At 38.2% G+C, this 18,005-nt stretch overlaps 1 protein-coding gene and 1 pseudogene across 1 annotated transcript in view; both read left to right on the top strand.

Annotated features, from left to right (window-relative positions):
- Window positions 1-18,005, top strand: part of CHIC1 (cysteine rich hydrophobic domain 1) — a 153,582-nt gene that overhangs the window by 46,827 nt on the left and 88,750 nt on the right. The gene's annotated exons all lie outside the window — the stretch shown is intronic.
- LOC118719996 lies at window positions 15,280-17,034 on the top strand (annotated as a pseudogene).

Genomic DNA, 18,005 nt, shown 5'->3' with positions numbered 1-18,005 from the left:
ATTTGAGCAGCTAGGGTGAATGTGGGCAGTTATTCAGGAAGAGGGGTCTCAATATTTCTGCTGCAGGCCAGCGCGTCACTATTATTCCTAGATACTTTACTTTTTTTGTTTCAATAGTAAATGTTATTGTTTTCTTAGTTTCTCTTTTGGAGAATTTGTTATTGATGTGTAAGAATGCCACTGATTTCTAGATATTGTGTATACTGATATTTTGCCAGACTTAAATATTAAATCTCAGAGTTTTTTGGTGGATTCTTTAGGGTTTTCTATGTACAATGTCATGTCTGCCTGAAAATACTGACAGTTTTACTTCATATTTTCCAATTTGGATGCCTTTTATTTCTTCTTCTTGTTTAATCACTGTGTGAAGGACTTCTAGTACAATGTTGAATAAGAGTGGTTAAAGCAGACATCGCTGTTCTTAATAATAACACTTTTTTAGTTTTTTTCCCCATTGAGTGTTATGTTGGCTGTAGGTTTTTCATGTGTGGCTTTTATTATGTTGAGCTATGATCCCTCTATTTCCATCTTGCTGTGAGTTTTTATCATAAATGCATACCGTATTTTATTGAATACTCTTTTTCATCTATTGATATGATCATGTGATTTTTATCTTCTATTTTGTTTATGTGATGTATCACATTTATTGATTTGCAGATATTGTACCAGCCTTGCACCCTAGAATGTATCCCATTTGATCATGGTATATAATTTTTTTAATGTATTACTGAATCCTGTTTGCTGATATCTTGTTGATGATTTTTGCATCAATGTTTTTCAGGGATGTTGATTTATAATTTACTTTCTTTGTAGTATCTTTATCTGGTTTTGCAATTAAGATATGCTTACCTTATAAAAGAAGTTTGGAAATCTTCCCTCAGCTTGAATTTTTTTTTTTTTTTTTTTTTTTTTTTTTTTTTTTTTTTTTTTTTTGACTAACTTGAGGAAGATGAGTGTTCTTTGAATGTTTGGTCAAATTCGCCTATAAAACTGTCTTGTTCAGGACTTTTGTTTGCTGAAAAAAAATTTACTACCAAAGTAAAACCTCAATATAACTTAATAATTTGGGGGAGGGGATATCTGTTAAAGGTGAAATTCCTTTATATAACAAAGTAGGTTTTCCAAATGTGTATGTTAAAAATGGACAGATTAGTTTACCTAGTTTTATTTATGTAAACACTTTTGTGTAATAAAATTAACTATGTATGAAAAGTTTAATTTTATAGAAAGGTTTTATATGTGTACTACTATAACTTTAAATTTATAATGAATAGGTCTATTAGATGCGTGAATTCACCAATGACTGTGAGTAAACAAATGCATATGGTCAGGACGTGGCTTAGAGCAAGTGGAAACATCAGCCAGCACACCATTAAACTTACTGCAGAAAGTCAGACCATGCAACAGCAGAACCAATTACAAGGCATTATGTGATGTGATCCCATGCTAATCATTCATCAAACCTTGTTTTCAGGCAATGACTCTTGGTTTTAGATATATAGGCTATAATTGTAGATATGTAATATTTATTTATGCTGGCAAAATTACTGCAGTGTCTTTTCCAACATATGCCCTATTCACTAAAATTTGTTTAAAATAATTGTGACTTAATAACAAATGTAACCTGTTAATTTAATTAAAAGCAAATCTAGGTTAAAAGCATTTTAGAGTTAATACCTCAAAGGGAAAGTAGGGGAGGGTGGGGGTAAGGAGAAGAGATCAACCAAAGGACAGTGGCCATGGACAACAGGGGAGGAGGGTATATGTGGGGAGGGTTTTGGGATGGGAATGGGGGGAATGAGGACAATTATGTGATACCATTATCAATAAAATAATAATAAAATAAAGTTAATAGCTTTTTAATTTTCATTTATAATATATGTACCCAAACATTTGTTTGTTAAAAGCAAAGTCTGTTAAATTGAGGTTCGCAAAATAAAGGGTTTACTAAATTTTAATTTTATTGGTTGTTTTCCATTTTCTAATTTTTCCTGATTAACTATTGGGAGATTGTATTTTTCTACTAATTTCTCTATTTTTCCCAGGTTGTCCAATTTGTTTGAGTATATTTGTGCATAGTATTCACTTATGTTCCTTTGTATTTCTGTGATGTCACTTATTACTTCTCTTTCATTTCTGATTTTATTTATTTGGGTCTTCTCTTTTATTTCTTGGTATGTCTGACTAAAGGTTCATCAATCTTGTTTACCTTTACAAAGAACCAACTCTTGGTTTTATTGATCTTTTGTATTGTTCTTTTAGTCTCTATGTCACTTAAAAGGAAAGCAGTCAAAAAGAAGACACAAACCTAAGTGGTTTGGCTCAGTGAATAGAGCGTCGGCCTGGGGACTGAAGGGTCCCAGGTTTGATTCAAGGTTAGTTGCAGACACATCCCCAGTAGGGGGTATGCATGAGGCAGCTGATCTATGTTTCTCTCTCATTGATGTTTCTAATCTCTATCCCTCTCTCTTCCTCTCTGTGAAAAATCAATAAAATATATATTTTTAAATATGAAAAGGTTAAAAGGAGAGTAAGATAAAACGAAAGAAATAAAAATAAATAAAAGCTAGAGTAAGAAAAATGAGGCAAATATGAGATATGAGAAATTCCAGGGACTCCAACATGGTGCCTGGCAGGACCAGCGTGAGGGTGAGCTTGAGTGAGGAAGTGAGAGGGTGGGTATGTGGATATGTGTGCGTGTGTGTGTGTGTGTGTGTGTGTGTGTGTGTGTATGTGTGGCGGGAGTGGGAGAGGGTCTATCAGATTGTATGCAGGAACATCAGGCGCAGGTGATTTGGGCACTCCTGGGCCAGGAGCTACTACTACTGCCAGAGCCACTCCTTGGACGTGGCTTTGGCTTGAAGATTGTGCCATTTTGAAAGTTTTATAAGGTCCTCCTTGGGATGAGGCTGTGGGGAGCGGCAGATGCTAGACACCCAGCCTCACTACCACCGAAATTTGCTGTAGCCAGTCTGAACCCACACGCTTCCTGCCCCAAACCCCATGCATGGCCAAGGACACTGTCCAAACCTGAACAACCACCACTGAATCAACAAGACTCTCAAAACTGCTGTGGACTTACCTATGGCTGTCCCTTCTGTGCTGCCACAACTGCTCTGCTCCACTGCCAGGGCTCAGAGGAAGGAACTGTGCAAAAAAACCAGGAGGTGGATTTAGTCTCCTCTTCCCTGAACCTACTAAAACTGAGGACCTGAGGATACTAAAGAGGCTTCATATTTGTAGGACCTCATTCTTGTGAGTAGAAAGGGGACTGGACAGTAGGACAAGGAAGGAGGATCAGTCCTGCCCACCTGAACGCAAGGGAGGTGCTCTCTTTCCCTCTGGTAAAACAACTGCTTCTGACCCACCTGCATTGACCTGAAGTAAGGGGGAATAGCCCGGGGCTGGAAATCTGTGCCCCTGCAGGTGGCAGTGAGGAGGAGCCAGCAAGCCAGGCAGGGCTAAGGCAGTGGAAGGAGAGGAATTGCCCACCCACCCCCTCCAAGCTACTGGCACCACTCCCCACACTAGTCTGATCAAATGATCCTGGATAACACCAGGATGTCCCTGCAGAGCCCAGCTTTTGTTTGGTCCTACTATGTCTTGTTCTGTTCTATCAGTGGGGGAAGGGAGAACAGCTCAGAACAGGAACACTTTAGGCATGAGACTCAAAGCAAACCCAGCCTCTGGGCTAAGGAAGCCATACCCATTGAACTACTAGGGGTTTCAACCCATAGATTCTCAATTGGGTTGTCTAGGGCCAAAAAGGGACAGTGGTTCACGTTGCTTACCTTGCACCAGAGAAGCTCCTGGAAGGCCCAGGATAAACACACCAAAGGACCAGATTCAACAACATCAGAGCAAAATCCGGTGAGCTCCACAAATAGCACATTCTAAGGTTTTTGAGTTTCTGAATGTGTATGGTTTTGGTTTTAGGTTTGTGTGTGTGTGTGTGTGTGTGTGTGTGTGTGTGTGTGTGTAGTGCCTCTTGTTTTGTTTTTGTTGTCTGTTTGTTTTCCCCCTTCTTTTTCTTGCATATCTTTTTCCCCTTTGATTCTATTATCTTTTTATCTCTATTATTCTCATTTTATTTCATTTTTCTTTTCGCTATTCTTTTTCCATTTAACTTTTCCTATCTATATATTAATATATCCATTATTACTATACTTTAAATTCATTATTATTGTTTCATTTAACTTCAGTTTCCTTTTTTTTCATTCCTATACTAATTATTTTAGCTTCCTTCTTGCCCCCATATTGCCAATTTTTTTTACTTTTCCCTTTTTCTTTACATACCTTCTAAGTCATTGGTCTCATGTATTTTAGTATTCTTTTTAGTTTGTCTTTCCTTTGCTTTCTCTTTCCTTCTTAGATTTTACTGTTGTTGTTTGCATAGTTTGATTTTTGTGGCATTTTTTGTTGGGTCCTATTGTGTCTTGTTCTGTTCTGTGAGCACCTATAATGATGAGGTGTAATGACAAAGTTGGAATTGAGCCTCACTGTCAGCAAGTCAGAAGGGTGATCCCTCCCACAAATTGGATATCATTGATCAAGTCTCGATTAAACCAGGAGAGCCCAAATAATGCACACAAGGGACAATCATAGAGCATCCAGCTTATGAGATCAATAAACTCCCATTGGACCTCTCAAGACACTTTCTACCTAAGGCCATCCCACAAAGAATGGGAAACAGTTCTATTTAATACATAGAACCAAATACAGAGACAGCTAAAATCGGCAAAGAAACAAACCCCAAATGAAAGACAATGAGGAATGTTCAGAAAAAGAACTAAATTTAATGGAGGCAAGCAACCTATCAGATATAGAGTTCAAAGTAATGATGATAAAGACTGTTAAGAAACCTAATGTAGGTATATGTGGCCAGACTCTGTGTAGGTACATAACCTTCTGCAAAAGTAAAAATATTTGCCTTGCTGTCTGGCTCCCAAGTATGCTTTGTGTTCTACCAGGACCCCTGATTTGGGGGGTTTGCTTGATTTCTAAAAATTTGGGGGCTCATCCAGAATCCCATTTGTTGCTATGGGGCCATTGGACCCCTCTTCTGAGTGTACCCCACTGCCAAGTTGCAGTGACTTCAGTAAGGAGAAAAAGCCACTACAGCTGCCAGCCAACTACAAGCTCAGGATTGAGAGTCAGCCAGCAACACAGGAAGAACTCAAGCAAGCAAGAACTGCTGCAATCAGATTAAAGGGCCTTCTAGCTCAAAGCCCTCCTCTTAAGTTTCCAGTTCACTGCCACCTGACTGGGAGACCTGTTCATTCTAATCAAGACTTGAAGACAAACAAGTTGGAACACTACTATGAAGGACCACACCTTGTCTTATTTACTGCTGTTTGAACAGCAGAACAAAGTTTGACCTATCACACATGGGTTAAGAGTGGGACTACCAGCTTCTCCAGGTGGAGACACTCCAACTTGGATAGGTATACAGGACATAACCCCTTGAAATTAATGGGGGAGGAGGGGAAACACACTGTGAGTTGTCTTAAAAGCATCATATACTGGGTTCTCTGGAAAAATGTGGGCTGAAGAAATGTGTACAATCTTGACCATGCTTACCTAGTTAAGTTATTGATTAATGTAATCAAGGGCAATAAGCCCATAATACTTCAATTTGATGCCTGCCAAGTTATATTATGTGGAGATCTAAACAATCAAAGGCAGTTACAGGCCTACTCCATTTACATGTGTCCTTATACCTCACTGAGAGTGAATGGCCTATCCCTTGTCCTACCTGAAATGATGAATGGTGTTCCGACCAGCAGATAAAATGTTGCCACATAAAGACTAGAATACATTTGTATAGAGGTACTCCTCCCAAAGCTTACCAGAATTTACAGTATGATCCCTTGCTCTTAACTATAGATAACTTGATTGACTTGGGTATTTCAGCCTTTAGGCCAAGATATTGTCTAGGACTAGGTTTAGGAGTAGATGTCACAGGAGAAGATACCCTAAGAAAGTTTGCCCTGAGACTGGTAGCCCAACCCAAGGACACTGCCACCACCATGCAAAAAGATAAGGAAATGAATGCCTAGGTCAGTGGTCGGCAAACTCATTAGTCAACAGAGCTAAATATCAACAGTACAATGATTGAAATTTCTTTTGAGAGCCAAATTTTTTTTTAACTTAAACTTCTTCTAACACCACTTTTTCAAAATAGACTCGCCCAGGCTGTGGTATTTTGTGGAAGAGCCACACTTGCGAGCTGCAGTTTGCTGACCACAGACCTAGGTGGAATGGATTAAATATTCTGTATGTTCCATAAATAAAAGTGACTGTTACACTTTCATGGCAGGAAGGCTAGAGTCTCAAGTAGTCCAATTTCCATTCGGATGTTACTCAGGGTGGAATGTATGCTTGCCCTGCATGAGAAGGAAACTGCCTGAGGAAATGCTTCTTGTAAGACTCTCTCCCTATGGTTTCCATCCAAAAGAGGTAAAGAGCAAGAATCCCCCAAAATGATCCAACCCTCATCCCCTGATGTAAACTATACCTCCTGCCTCTCAATGTGGGGGAGACAGAACTCAGAATTTATGGTAAATGGTTGAGTATCCTCAGAAGTCAATCATTCTGCACTACCGATACTCCATGCTGATGTCTGGTGGTATTGCAAGGGACTATTAATTGTGCCTTTGCCCAGCAATTGCAGTGACACTTGCTCTCCAATGCAACTGGCTATCCCTTTCACTTTGGCATATTATAAACCCTTTTGAATGGACAGACAGAAGAGAGAGTCCAGAGGGCTCCTTTGATCCCCATTTTTAAACAGATTCCACTGGGTTCCAAGCAGAGTGCCAAATGAGTTTCAGATTGGTATAGGATTTGAATCTGTCCTGTTCTGGTGGACCACTATAAACATGAATGTGGATTGAATTATCCTATATAATAAAAGGGTAACATGCAAATTGATCCTAATGGCAGAATGACCACTCGACCAGTCACTATGAGGCTCACTGACCACTTCTTGGTCCCTTTCCCTGACTGGTAGGTTCCAATCGCCTGAATGATTCCAATGGCAAATGGGGAACTGGGGTTGGGTGGCAGGGGACACAGGTGATGCCCCAGCCCTACCAGTCACCCCACACACAGAAGGCAATCCACGGCAAGGGCAGGGCCAGTGAGCAGGCAGGAATGGCCGAACTCTTGTTCCCTTCCCCTGGCCTTCAGACTGCGATCACCCAATGCCCAATGGAGAACAGGAAACTGGGGTGGGTGATGGCGGGGGAGGGGCGGGGAGTTAGGAATTACAGTGATGGGATGTTATATCATCGTATGTATAAGAGGATTAATTGAAACTGCATTGACCAAACAGCAACATAATCTTCTCCAGACACTGCAGAGCAGGAAAGTCAATGAATGTTAGCTGACTTTGAAGAAAAGAATTAAATAAGAAAAGGGGGAGAAATTGTGAGAATAAACAAAAAATCTTTTCTGTCAAAGAAGGGAGTTTAGGCAACCACCATTTTGGCTCGAGTGACTTGGCAGCCACCATTTTGCCTTACTTGACTTGCGGTCTCCCTGCAGGCCCCCATTGTGAAATGGCAAAGGTCAACCCCTTCCTTTAAATTAGCCAGTCAGCCGAAACCGGTTTGGCTCAATGGATAGAGCGTCGGCTTGGGGACTGAAGGGTCCCGGGTTCGATTCTGGTCAAGGGCATGTACCTTGGTTACAGGCATATCCCCAGTAGGGGGTGTGCAAGAGGCAGCTGATAGATGATGACTCTCTCTCATCAATGTTTCTAACTCTGTATCTCTCTCCCTTCCTCTCTGTACAAAATCAATAAAATATATTTTTTAAAAATTAATAAATAAATTATCCAGTCACCCAAGAGTGTGAGCTTAAGCTCTTCCAATCAAGAGTGAAGAACAGATCATGTGTGTCAGGCATAAAAACCTGAGTGGAACACCTGTTCAGTATACCTGCTGCCAGACTCTGTGTTGGTACATACCCTTCTGCAGAAGTAAAGATAGAAAGAATAAGAAAGAAGAAGGAAGAAGAAGGAAGAAGAAAGAGGAGGAGAAGGAGGAAGAGGAGGAAGAGGAAGAAGAAAGAAGAGGAAGAATAAAGAAGAGGAAGAAGGAAGGAGGAAGGAGGAGGAGGAGGAGGAGGAGGAGGAGGAGGAGGAGGAGGAGAAGAAGAAGAAGAAGAAGAAGAAGAAGAAGAAGAAGAAGAAGAAGAAGAAGAAGAAGAAGAAGAGAAGAAGCTGCTTAATGAAAATTACGATTCCATGAAAAAGGAAATGGACATCATAAACAAGAACCAGGCAGGAATGAAGCATAATGTCTGACATTAAGAACAAACTGGAAGCCGAAACCGGTTTGGCTCAGTGGATAGAGTATCGGCCTGTGCACTGAAAGGTCCCAGGTTCTATTCCAGTCAAGGGCACATACTTTGGTTGCAGGCACATCCCCAGTAGGGGGTGTGTAAGAGGCAGCTGATCAATGATTCTCTCTCATTGATGTTTCTAGCTCTCTATTTCTCTCTCTTCCTCTCTGTAAAAAATCAATAATATATGTGTGTGTGTGTGTGTGTATATATATATATATATATATATATATATATATATATAGTTATTTATTTATTTATTTTTTTATTTATTTTTTTAAAGAACAAACTGGAAGAAATTAAATGTAGATTGGCTGAAGCAGAGTACTCAGTCAGTGATTTGGAAGTCAATATAAAAATAAATACACAATTAGAGTAGCAAATATAAAAAATAAATAAAAAGCAGGAGGATAGCTTAAGGGAGCTCTGGGAAAACACAAATGTAACAACATCTGCATCATAGGAATACCAGAAGGGAAAGATGTGAGCATGTAACGGAGAACCTGTTTGAGGAAATAGTGACAGAAAACTTCCCCAACCTGCTGAAGGACAGGAGGCACAGAGACTTCCAATTAAGATGAACCAAAGGAGCCCAGCCAGCATAGCAAAGCAGTTAAGTGCTGACCTATGAACCAAGAGGTCATGGCTCAATTTCTGATCAGGGCCAATCCCCAGGTTGCAGGTTCAATCCCCATGAGGGATGTGCAGGAGGCAGCTAATCAATAACTTCTGTCATCAATGATGTTTTTGTCTCCCTCTCCCTCTCCATTCCTCTCTCTGAAATCATTAAAAGTATTGTTGCCGAGACCGGTTTAGCTCAATGGATAGAGCATCGGCTTGGGGACTGAAGGGTCCCAGGTTCGATTCTGGTCAAGGGCATGTACCTTGGTTGTGGGCACATCCCCAGTAGGGGGTGTGCAAGAGGCAGCTGATCGATGACTCTCTCTCATCGATGTTTCTAACTCTCTATCTCTCTCCCTTCTTCTCTGTACAAAATCAATAAAATATATATATTTTTTAAAAAAGTATTGTTAATGATAAATGTTAAATAAGGAATAATATTAAAGGCAGCAAGAGAGAGACAGAAAATTACCTACAAAGAAGTTCCCATGTAAATGTCATCAGACTTCTCAATAGAGACACTTCAGGCAAAGAGAGAATTGCATGAAGTATTCAAACTAATGAAAAGCAAAGGCCTGAAGCCAAGACTACTCTATCCAACTAGGCTATCATTTAAAATTGAAGGTGAAATAAAAAGTTTTCCATACAAAACAAAAGCATAAAGAAGTGCATTACCACCAAATCAGCAATGCAAGAAATGTGCAAGGGACTGCTTTAGGAAGGAGAAAAGGAGAGAGAGAGAATAATAGGCATAAAGAAAATTCAATTGGCAATAAATAAATATGTGCCAATAATAACCTTAAGTGTAAATGGATTGAATGCTTCAAAAGGCACAGGGTGACTGAATGGCTAAGAAAACATGTATATACTGTATGTAAGAACCACCTCAGAACAATAGTAACACAAACTGAAAATGAAAGGGTGGAAAAAATATTCCATGCAAATTAAAAGGGAAAAAAAGCTGGGGTAGCAATACTGATATCTGACAAATAGACTTCAAAACAAAGTTCATAGCAAGAGACAAAGAATACTTCTACATAATACAAATTGGAATGATTCAAAAGAGAATATAAACCTTGTAAGCATATGCACCTAATATAGGAGTAACCACATGTATGAAAAAACTCTTGATGGACTTTAAGGGAGACATCAACAGCCATACAGTCATAGTAGGGGAATTTAACACCCACTGATATTACTAGATAGAACTTCCAGACAAAAAATGAACAAAGAAACAGAGGCCTTACACATGAAAACATGCTCAAAGTCACTAATTGTCCGAGAGATGCAAATCAAAACAACAATGCGGTACCATCTCACACCTGTCAGAATGGCCAACATCAACAAATCAACAAACTACAAGTGTTGGCGAGGTTGCGGAGAAAAAGGAACCCTCGTGCACTGCTGGTGGGAATGCAGACTGGTGCAACCACTGTGGAGAACAGTGTGGAGTTTCCTCAAAAAACTGAAAATGGAACTCCCATTTGACCCAGTAATCCCACTTCTAGGAATATATCCCAAGAAACTAGGAACACCAATCAGAAAGAATATTTGCACCCCTATGTTCACAGCAGCACAATCTACAATAGCCAGAATATGGAAACAGCCTAGATGCCCGTCAGCAGATGATTGGATCCAAAAACTATGGTACATCTACACAATGGAGTACTATGCTGCCATAAAAAAGAAGGAATTCTCATCATTTGCAGCAACCTGGATGGAATTGGAGAACATCATGCTGAGTGAAATAAGCCAATCAATGAAAGAGAAACACCACATGACCTCACTCATTTGTGGATAATAAAGAACATTATAAACTGATGAACCAAAAGGTAGATATAGAGACAGTATATCAACAAGCAGACTGTCAAATTACAGTGGGGAGGGAAGGAAGATCTGGGGGAGATAATAGATCAACCAAAGGACTTTTATACATGCATATAAGTGCAACCAATGGACATAAAACTCTGGGGAGGGAGGGGATGTGTGGGAGGGAGAGAGGGGGGCAAAAAAAATCAATAAAATATATTTTAAAAATAATAAAATTAAAGTGTTAGCTTTAAAAAAAAAAAGAAAGAAAGAAAGAAACAGAGGCCTTAAATGACAAACTAGATCAGATAAATCTAACTGATATTTACAAAACATTTCACCCCAAAGCAACGGAATATACACTTGTGGTCTCAAAGGTAGACCACATATTAGGACACAAAACAAGTCTATACAATTCAAGATTAATATAATATCAAGCTTCTTCTCGGATCACAATGGCATTAAGTTAGAAATCAACTACAATTTAAAAAATCAAAAACACTCAAATATTTGGAGGCTAAATAGCACGTTATTAAACAATGAATAGGTATACCAATGAGATCAAGCAAGAAATTTAAAACTTCCTGGAAACAAATGAAAATGAATGCAAAACTACCCAAAACCTCTGGAACACAGTGAAAGCAGTCCTGAGAGGGAAGTTCATGTCATTACAGGCCTACTCCAAGAAATAAGAAAAAGCACCAATAAACTATCTAATCTTACAACTAAACAAATTGGAAATAGAACAGTAAGAAATGCCCAGAGGAAGTAGAAGGAAGGACATATAAAGATCAGAATGGAAGTCAATGACAATGAGACTAAAAATCATTACAAAATATCAATAAACCTATTAGCTGATTCTTTGGAAAGATAAACAAGATTGATGAACCCCTAGCCAGACTCATCCAGAAATGAGAGTACCCAAATAAATAAAATCAGAAACCAAAGGGGTGAAGTAACTACTGACACCACAGAAATATGAAAGATTATAATCAAATACTATGAAGAGCTATATGCCAACAAACTAACCTGGGTGAAATGGACAAATTCCTAGAAACATATAATCTTCCAAAACTCTATCAGGAAGAATTGGAAAACATGAGTAGGCCAATAATAACTGATGAAACTGAAGCAGTGATTTAAAGACTCCCTGCAAACCCTTGTGCACTGCTGGTGGGAATGCAGACTGGTGCAGCCACTGTGGAAAACAGTATGGCATTTCCTCAAAAAATTAAAAATGTAACTGCCATTTGACTCAGTAATCCCACTTCTAGGACTAAATCCCAAGAGAACAGAAACACCAATCAGAAAGGATATATGTACCCCTATGTTCATAGCAGTACAATTTGCAATAGCTAAGATTTGGAAACAGCCTAAGTGCCCATCAGCAGATGAGTGGATTAAAAAACTGTGATACATCTACACAATGGAATACTATGCTGCTATTAAAAAGAAGGAACTTTTACCATTTGCAACAGCATGGATGGAACTGGAGAGCATTAGCTAAGCAAAATCGGCCAGTCGGAGAACGATAAATATCACATTGTCACATTCATATGTGGGATATAATAATCAACGTAATTTGATGAACAAGAATTGATCGATCTAGAGACAAATGGTAGGGAAAGGGGAGTTAGAGAGCAACCAAAGGACTTATATGCATGCATATGAGCATAACCAATGGACACAGGGGCTGTGGGGGCTAGCCCGGGCTGGGAAGGGATTGGGGGGATCAATTGGGGAAAAAGGAAACAGGTATAACTTTAGACAATGAAGATAAAAGAAAAATAAATAAATAAAAACTCCAGGCAAAAAAAAAGGGGGGGGGGGGCCTGGACTGGATGGATTTACAGGAGAGTTTTACCAAATATTCAAAAAACTATCACCTATCTTCCTCAAATTATTCCAAAATATTCAAGAAGAAAGAAGACTTCCAAACTCTTTTTATAAAACCAGATAAAAACACCACAAAGAAAGAAAATTATAGGCCAATATCCTGAATTAAAACAAATGCTAAAATCCTCAACAAAATATCTTCAAGCAAATCAGATCCAACAATATATGAAAACACCATACATTATTATGAAGCAAGTTTTATTCCAGGGATGCAAGGCTGAAACAATACTTGTAAATCAATAAACCTGATACATCACACAAACAAAATGAAAGAAAAATCATATGGTCATATCAACAGATGCAGAAAAAGCATTTTATAAATCCAGCACCCTTTTTTGATAAAAACTCTAAGCAAACTGAGAATAGAGGTATCATACTTCAACATACCAAAGGCCAAATATGACAATACTACAGCCAACAACATACTCAATGAGCAAAACCTGAAAGTGTTTCCCTTAATAACAGGAACAAGATAAGGATGTCTCCTTTCACTACTCTTACTCAACATAGTACTGGAAAGTCTAGCCAGGGCAATCAGACAAGAATAAGAGATAAAAGGCATTCAAATTGGAAAGGAGGAAATAAAACTGTCATTTTTCACAGACGACATGATATTATATATAAATATAACTCTAAAGACTCCCCCCAGCAAACTACTAGACTTAATAAATGATTTTGACAAGGTAGCAGGATAAAAAAAAAATCCAGAAATTGAAGGCACTTTTATACTAGGTATACTTGTTAACAATGCGGAATTTGTAATCAAAGAAAACATGATAATTTCAAGAGAAACATCAAAAGTGCTTTATTCAAAGTAATGTCCATCACTAGCTACACATTTCCCCCTTTTTTTTTCTGGGAATTTGTGGATGCCATCCCAATAGAACTTTTCTTGTTTTGAGGCAAATCATTCAGAGACCCAATATTCCACTTCTTCATATGCCATATATATATATATATATATATATATATATATATATATATATATATAATTGATTTTTTACAGAGAGGAAAGGAGAGGGATAGAGAGCTAGAAACATCGATGAGAGAAAACATTGACCAGCTGCCTCCTGTATACCCCCTACTGGGGATGTGCCCACAACCCAGGTACTTGACCAGAATCGAACCTGGGACCCTTGAGTCCACAGGCCGACGCTCTATCCACTGAGCCAAACCAGTTTCGGTAAATTTATATGTTTTGAAGTACTGCTCAGAGTTTTACCAAATATTCAAAAAACTATCACCTATCTTCCTCAAATTATTCCAAAATATTCAAGAAGAAAGAAGACTTCCAAACTCTTTTTATAAAACCAGATAAAAACACCACAAAGAAAGAAAATTATAGGCCAATATCCTGAATTAAAACAGAAAATGCGTGTGCCATCTATCGGAACTGGTAATCTGAAGGTCTGGTGAATATGGCAGGTGGGTTAATACTTCACAGGCAAGATCTTTTAATGTGTCTTTAACTGGTTTTGAAGTATATGATGGTGTGTCATTATCAAGCAAAATTACTCTGCTGGGTCTCTGCCATATTCTGGTTGTTTTACGATCAAAGCATGGTTCAAATTGATTATTTGTTGTTGGTAGCGATCAGTATTAATGGTTTCACCTGGTTTTAGAAGCTCATAATACACCACACCTTCCTGATCCCACCAAAGACAGAACATTGTCTTCTTTCTGAAGTGATTTGGACTTTTAGTCGATGCTGATGGTTGACCTGGATCAACCCATGACTTTGTGCATTAGGATTCTCAAAATAAATCCAATTTTCATCACCAGTCACAATTCAATGCAAAAAAATATATATATATATGCTTTCATGCCATTGAAACAACATTTTACTGATGAATTTTCAGTTTTCCATTTGTCTTTCATTCAGTTGATGTGGAACCCATTTCCATCCTTTAAAATCTTTCCCATTGTTTGTAAATGATCAGAAATTGTTTGCTGAGCAACGTTCAATCTTTTCAAAAGTTGACATGCATCTTCATCCAATAATGCTTGTAATTGTTGGCCTTCAAACTTTTTTGGTTGATGTAGACGTTCTTTGTCTTTCACATTGAAATCATCACATTTAAACCAGAGTTCACTAGTATCTTGAGATGGAGCATGTTCACCATAAGCTTCCTGAAGCTTTTAGCAGCACTTTTCTTCAAAATAAAGTAATGAATAAAAGCTTCTCACAAATGCTCTTTTTTTTTTTTGCAAGAAACTCAACATTTTTAAGTGTAAAAATATCTATGATGTTAACACCTTCAGAAAATTTGACAAATGAACTTTTGAAGCTTGTTATCAATACAACAAAATAGCATACATATATATCAACATATGTATAACTCCATCTATTGAAAATACCTGCATTATTAACTGCTACACCTAGTACATCAACAATGAACTTTCATAAAGAGAAACTAGGCATCTAGCATCTCTTCCTTTGGATCCTGAGCTATGAAGGAGTAGCATGAGAGACTACCTCTTTGGAACCATGGTGTCCCTTTCCTTTGCTCCTGCATCTTCAAGGCTGCCACTGATGAAGGGAGAGCAGAGAGAGCCCTTCTGTTTTTCTTTATAGGTACCATCACTAGTGGAGACTCGGTAAAAAAAAAAAAAAAAAAAAAAGCACCTTGGGACCCCAAGGCATGGACAAAATTATGTTAAACAATAGACTAGATGCCTCTCTTATGATGACCAATGATGGTGCATCTATTCTAAAAAGCATTGTTGTTGATAATCCAGCAGCTAAAGTTTTAGTTTATATGGCAAGGATTCAGGATGATGAAGTTGGTGATGGCATTGCCTCTGTTACTATTTTAGCAGCAGAATTATGAAGGGAAGCAGAATTTTTAATTTCAAAGAAGATTCATCCTCAGACCATCATAGCCAGTTGGAGCGAAGTCACAAAGGCAGCAAGACAGGCTCTGTTGAATTCTGCAGTTGATCGTGGTTCTCATGAATGTAAATTCCAAGATTTAATGAACATTGTAGGAACAATGTTATCTTCAAAACTTCTTATCACGAAGATCACTTTACTAAGCTTTAGAAGCTGTTCTCAGATTGAAAGGTTCTGGTGATCTGAAGACAATTCATGTCATGAAGAAGCTAGGAGGAAGTCTGATGGATTACTAATTATATGAAAGCTTTCTGGTAGATGAAAAGCAGCACCAAGGAAATGTGTCTCTGATCACCACCCTTATTAAGCAAATTAAAAATGTTAAAATTCTTATTGCAAATACTGGTATAGATACAGACAAAATAAAGATATTTGTTTCCTGTGTAAATGTTAATTCTATTGCAAAACTTGCTAAAATAGATCAAGCAGAAAAGGAAAAATTGAAGGAGAAAGTTAAATGTATTCGTAAGTGTGGGATAAATTGCTTTATTAACATGCAGTTAATTTATAATTATCCTTAGCTGCTTTTTTGTGCTGCTGGCTATTGAACATGCAGATTTTGCAGGTGTAGAATGCCTGGCTCTTGTCACAAGTGTTAAATTGCTTCTACCTTTGACCACCCAGAACTAGTGAAGCTTGGAGGTTGCAAGCTCATTGAGGAAGTTATGATTGGAGAAGACACATTCATTCACTTTTCTGGGGTAGCCCTTGGTAAGGCTTTCACTATTGTTCTTGGAGTCACTCAACAAATTTTAGTTGATACAGGAAGATCTTTGCATGATGCCCTTTGTGGCCTTGCACAAACTGTGAAGGATCCTAGAAGAATTTATGGAGGAGGCTATTCTGAGTTGCTGATGGCTCATGCTCTGTCACAGCTTGCCAATAAAACACCAGGCAAAGAAACTGTTGCAATGGAGTCTTATACTAAAGCATTGAGAATGTTGCCTACTATTATAGCTGACTATGCAGACTATGACAGTGCAGATCTGGTGACACAGCTCTGAGCTGCCCATACAGAAGGCATTACAAATTTTGGACTTGATATGATGGAAGGTACTATTGGTGATATGGCAATACTTGGCATAACAGAAAGTTTCCAAGTGAAGCAGCAAGTTCTTTTGTGTGCACTTAAAGCAGCAGACATGATTCTGCATGTGGATAACATCATGAAACCAGCACTAAGGAAATGTGTCCCTGATCACCACCTTTGTTAAGCATTTCCATATGCTGTTATGCTTTGGCCTACTTCATAGCAAAGTTGTTTCAAAGACTTTGATTTCTTTAAGAAGATTGTGGAATCAAAGTTTATCAGTGGTTCTTATATCCTTCAGTTTAGACATTTACCTGACCTTTATTTTAACATAGGTCTAATTTATTTGCTGTTCATTTCCCATAAAATTCAGTTGTTTTAAAAGTCCATATTTCATATTGTGCATGAAAATAAAAATTTGAACTATTAAAAAAAAGAAATTAAAATATCAATTTCTTTTGCCATTGCAAAAAAAAAAAAAAAGAATACCGTATTTTTCGGCATATAAGACGACCCCCTAATTTTACAGTTAAAACATAGGTTTAGGCCTATATTCGCTGTATAAGACTACCCCCCACTTCCGAGGCAACACCAGTTCTTTTTCTTTTTTTAATTAAATTTTTAATGAATGACATTTTTTGAACATACCATAATATACCGTACATTGATACGATAAATGGAAGGTCTTTTCACAAAATTTGTTTAGCGGCATATTGAGACATTTTTCGGGGTATACTCGGCGTATAAGACGACCCCCGATTTTCGGTTGACTTTTTTTTGTTTCAAAAGTCATCTTATACGCCGGAAAATATGGTAATAAGGTACCTAATTATAAACTTAACCAAGGAGGTAAAAGACCTGAATTTGGAAAACTATTGGACATTGAAAAAATTAATACAGAAAGATAACAAAAAAATAGAAGAGTAGCCGAAACCGGTTTGGCTCAATGGATAGAGCATCAGCTTGGGGACTGAAGGGTCCCGGGTTCAATTTCGGTCAAGGGCATGTACCTTGGTTGCGGGCATATCCCCAGTAGGGGGTGTGCAAGAGGCAGCTGATCGATGACTCTCATTGATGTTTCTAACTATCTCTCTCCCTTCCTCTCTGTACAAAATCAATAAAATATATTTTAAAAAATAGAAGAGTATACCATTTATATGTGAGAATCAACATTATTAAAATATCCATAATGCCAACAGCTATCTATACATTCAATAAAATCCCTATTAAAATATCAATGGCAATAGCCGGGACCAGTTTGGCTCAGTGGATAGAGCATCGGCCTGCAGACTGAAAGGTCCCAGGTTCGATTCTGGGCAAGGGCATGTACCTTGGTTGCAGGCACATCCCCAGTAGGGGGTGTGCAAGAGGCAGCTGATCGATGATTCTCTGTCATCGATGTTTCTA

This window comes from Pipistrellus kuhlii, unplaced genomic scaffold, assembly GCF_014108245.1.
Source record: "Pipistrellus kuhlii isolate mPipKuh1 unplaced genomic scaffold, mPipKuh1.p scaffold_m20_p_16, whole genome shotgun sequence".
NCBI classification, from domain to species: Eukaryota; Metazoa; Chordata; class Mammalia; order Chiroptera; family Vespertilionidae; genus Pipistrellus; species Pipistrellus kuhlii.
The sequence above is the reverse complement of the archived record's forward strand: the minus strand, read 5'-3'. Positions and strand labels throughout refer to the sequence as shown.